Genomic DNA, 4,802 nt, shown 5'->3' with positions numbered 1-4,802 from the left:
CACCAGAGGAATTGTGCGATGGGGATTTGCACTTGAACTGGCTATTTGTAGGCAGGAGTTAAGAAAGCAGGAGTTAGCCAGGAGCAGCAGCTCATGCCTGTAATTCCAGCACTTTGGGAGGCTGAGGCGGGCAGATCACAAGGTCAGGAGTTTCAGACCAGCCTGACAAACATGGTGAAACCCGTCTCTACTAAAAATACAAAAATTAGCCAGGCATGGTGGTGGCCCCTGTAATCACAGCTACTCAGGAGGCTGAGGCAGGAGAATTTCTTGAACCTTGGAGGCAGAGGTTGCAGTGAGCTGAGTTCGTGCCATTGCACTCCAGCTTGGGTGACAAGAGCGAAACTCCATCTAAAAAAAAAAAAAAAAAAAAAAAAAGCAGGGGTCAGTTCTGGATCAGACGTTGTCAAGAAATGGAGGAAATTTGGTGATTTAATAACTTGATAAGTATCAGGAGTGTTAAAGGAGGGCCAGAGTTATCACTGGTAAAACAGCAGTAGTCACTTATGTTAGTCAAGAGTGAGAAATTTAGTCATTTTTGTAGTTGCAAAGTGTCTTTTCTGTTTTGCTCTAACCATTGCCATGAAGTATCCTTGTATAGACATTTTCTATTCTGTTAGCATTGTTTTATTTGAGTTAGGAATATCATGATCTAGCTAGCAGCTGCTAGTTAGGGAGTTTTTAATTTTATCACGTGATTAAAATTTTAACCCCTTGAGGGGTAAATTAATCAGCAAATTAGCTGAAGAGAGAATTAGCAAAATTGAAGTTAGATCTGAGGAAATTAGAATGTAGCACAAAGACTTACAGAGATGGAAAATATAAGAGCAGATGAGCGACTCAGAGGATAGTGCAACAAGGTCCAACATACATATAATAGACATTCAGGAATAAGAGAACAAAGAGAAAGAAAGGAGTGACAGTATTTAAAGTGATAACATCTGAGAACTTTCCAGAATTGATAGAAGATGTGAATGTTCATGTTCAGGAGGGACAATGAGAATGCAATAGAACAAATACAAATAAAACTGCATTGACAATATTTAAGCATATACTGGTAAAATCTGTGCACCAAACCCCCACAACACAGAATTTACCTATTTAGCAAACTTGCACATGTACCCCCTGAAACCAAAATAAAAGTTAAAAATATTTGCTGACTGGGCATGGTGGCTCATGCCTATAATTCCAGAATTCTGGGAGGCCAAGGTGGGCAGATCACTTGAGGTCAGGAGTTCCAGACCAGCCTGGCCAACCTTGTCTCTACTAAAAATTCAAAACTTAGCTGGATGTGGTGGCAGGTGCCTGTAATCTCAGCTACTCAGGAGGCTGAGGCAGGCGAATTGCTTGAACCCAGGAGGTGGAGATTGCAGTGAGCCGAGATTGTGCCACTGCTCTCCAGACTCGATGACAGAGAGAGATCCCATCTCAAAAACAACAAAAAAAGAAAGTTTATAGAAATTACTATAATTTATCAGGAAGCACAAACTGTAATTAAACCTATTAAAACCTACCTATTAAAACACAGAAATGATTAAATTGGAAAAAAAATTCAGTCATGTGTTTTACAAGACTTAAAAGACACTAAAACCAAAACCTTGGAAAATTTGAAAGTAAAAGAATGAAAAAAATATATTATGCAAATACTTACCAAAAAAAAAAACCCTAGAGAAGCCCTAATAAAATAAGTTCCTCAAAGAAATTAAAAAAAAAAAAACACTGTGATATAAGAAAGGGTAGACACCTAATAATTCAAAAAATAACCAGGGAAAATATAACAATTCTAAGTTTTTAAACACCTGTTAATATAGCCTCAAATATATAATATATATAAATATATAAAATTAACAGTATTATACAAATAAATTGACAAATCCACAATTATTGTAGGTGATCATAGCAGTTTTCTGTTGAAAAATCAAAGAAAAATTTAAAAGCATGTGGATGATTTGCACACTATTAACAAGCTTGATCTAATATACATATATAGAATTGCACCCAACACTTATAGATAAAGCATTTTATTCAGGCACACAATATGCCAAAACTGACAATGAACTTGGGCCACAAAGGAGGTCCCAGCGGAGAATCCCTCATATGTATTAGGCATGTACCCTGTGCCAAACTAAATGCTTTAGTGCTTTACATATATAATATGAAACAATACAACATTATATATAAAATTTAATCCTCACAACAACCCTACTTGGGTGGGCACTATTGTTATCCCCATTTTAAAGACGAGAAAACTCAAGCTAGAAGAAATTAAGAAAATTGCTGAAGTTTATCAACCGATAAATTGGAAGATGGGGTTCAACTAGCACAAGCTACACATGTGCACCTTTTAGAAAAAAATTTTAAAGATACACATAAGCACATAGTCTCAACACCTTGAATTAACAAGTTTAGCCATTTAGTTGTATTTCCTAGAATCTCTTCCTTCTTTCTAAAAGATGTACCACACTTGACCAAGAAGCAGCTTCTCTGCTCCTTCTGGGGTCATCGTCTGGTTTGGCCCACCTGCCTCCACTCCTGCCTCCACCATGTCCATCAGGGTGACCCAGAAGTCCTACAAGATGTCCACCTCTGACCCTCGGGTCTTCAGCAGCCGTTCCTACATGAGTGGGCCCGGTGCCCTGCATCAGCTCCTTGAGCTTCTCTGGAGTGGACAGTAGCAGCTTTTGGGATGGCCGGGGCAGCAGCTATGGTGGGGCCAGCGGCATGAGAGGCATCACCACAGTCGCAGTCAACCAGAGCCTGCTGAGCCCCCTTGTCCTGGAGGTGGACCCCAACATCCAGGAGGTGAGCACCCAGGAGAAGGAGCAGGTCAAGACCCTCAACAACAGGTTTGCCTCTTTCATAGACAAGGTATGGTTCCTGGAGTAGCAGAACAAGATGTTGGAGACCAAGTGGAGCCTCCTGCAGCAGCAGAAGACCACTGGAAGCAACATGCCCAACATGTTTGAGGGCTACTTCAACAACCTTAGGCAGCAGCTGGAGACTCTGGGCCAGGAGAAGCTGAAGTTGGAGGGGGAGCTTGGCAACGTACAGGGGCTGGTGGAGGACTTTAAGAACAAATATGAGGATGAGATCAATAAGCCTACAGAGATGGAAAGTGAATTTGTCCTCATCAAGAAGGATGTGGATGAAGCTAACATGAACAAGATAGATCTGGAGTCTCACCGACTGATGAGATCAGCTTCCTCGGGTAGCTGTATGAAGAGGAGATCCAGGAGCTGCAGTCCCAGATCTCGGGCACATCTGTAGTGCTGTCCATGGACAACAGCCGCTCCCTGAACATGGACAGCATCATCGCTGAGGTCAAGGCACAATACGAGGAGCTCGCCAAATGCAGCGGAGTTGAGGCTGAGAGCATGTATTAGATCAAGTATGAGGAGCTGCAATGCTAGCTGGGAAGCACGGGGATGACCTGCGGTGCACAGAGACTGAGATCTCTGAGATGAACTGGAACATCAGCCGGCTCCAGGCTGAGACTGAGGGCATCAAAGGCCAGAGGGCTTCGCTGGAGGATGCCATGGCAGATGCTGAGCAGCGTGGAGAGCTGGCCATCAAGGATGCCAACGCCAAGCTGTCCGAGCTGGAGGCCGCCCTGCAGCGGGCCAAGCAAGACATGGCATGGCAGCTGCGTGAGTACCAGGAGCTGATGAATGTCAAGCTGGCCCTGGACATCGAGATCGCCACCTGCAGAAAGCTACTGGAGGGCGAGAAGAGCTGGCTAGACTCTGGGATGCAGAACATGAATATTCATAGGAAGACCACGAGCAGCTTTGCAGGTGGTCTGAGCTCGGCCTATGGGGGCTTCACAATCCCCGGCCTCAGCTACGGCCTGGGCTCCAGCTTTGGCCCTGGCGCGGGCTCTAGCTCCTTCAGCCGTGGTTGTGAAGAAGATCGAGACCCGCGATGGGAAGCTGGTGTCCGAGTCCTCTGACGTTCTCTCCAAGTGACAGCTGCGGCAGCCCCTCTCAGCCTACCCTTTCTGCGCTGCCCCAGAGCCTGGAAGGGAGGCCACTGTGCAGGGGAGCACAGGGAACAGGGAACCCACCTGAGGCTCAGCCCTAGCCCTCAGCCCACGCGCGGGGGAGTTTACTGCCTGGGGACCCCGCTTGCCCATGCCTCCAGCTACAGAACAATTCAATTGCTTATTTTTATTTTCATTTTTTGGTCCAAAATAAAACCTCAGCTAGTTCTGCCAACTGTATAAAAAAAAAAAAAAATGTAGCACACTTACAGTCAAGTCCCCTTTGACAACCTCTCACAGTTTGACTCCCAATGCCTTTTCTCCATGGTGGGTATATATCCTTCAAGTTTACACTTTATATGTTTTTAATAACCATTGCCACCATTAGAATTATACAATATTGCTTTGATGAGTATGGACATGTAAATGTGTTCATATGTATGGTATAAATTTTAATAGTTATATGGAGAACATAGAGTGGGGCATTTTGAGTAGGAAAAAAATAGCTTGTGGTATAAACCAAAAACAGTGAAAAATTTACTGAGGCTAGAACATAAGCTGTATGAGAGCAAGTGTCTAGAGACATAAATTGGGACCAGATTTAAAGCATTTTTTTTTTTAAATACCACAGTAAAAAGATTGGACTTTATCTTGTAGGAATAAGAACAGTTATTTTTTCTTTCTAAGGAAGAAAGTGGTGTATTCAGATACTTTTAAGTAAAATAGAGACATCATAATGTCTTATCTCAAATAATGTTCCTGTCAACATAATACAATTATTATCCATAATACAATTAATAGTAATTTTCTTAATATAATAAAA

General features: G+C 42.8%; 1 pseudogene across 1 annotated transcript; it reads left to right on the top strand.

Annotated features, from left to right (window-relative positions):
- The first annotated feature begins 2,512 nt into the window (after positions 1-2,512).
- On the top strand, positions 2,513-4,219 carry LOC117082741 (annotated as a pseudogene). Its single transcript, XR_004436755.1, has one exon. The product of XR_004436755.1 is annotated as a keratin, type II cytoskeletal 8-like (transcript).
- Positions 4,220-4,802: the final 583 nt, after the last annotated feature.

The sequence above is a fragment of the Trachypithecus francoisi genome, unplaced genomic scaffold (genome assembly GCF_009764315.1).
Source record: "Trachypithecus francoisi isolate TF-2019V2 unplaced genomic scaffold, Tfra_2.0 Lachesis_group9, whole genome shotgun sequence".
NCBI classification, from domain to species: Eukaryota; Metazoa; Chordata; class Mammalia; order Primates; family Cercopithecidae; genus Trachypithecus; species Trachypithecus francoisi.
The sequence above is the reverse complement of the archived record's forward strand: the minus strand, read 5'-3'. Positions and strand labels throughout refer to the sequence as shown.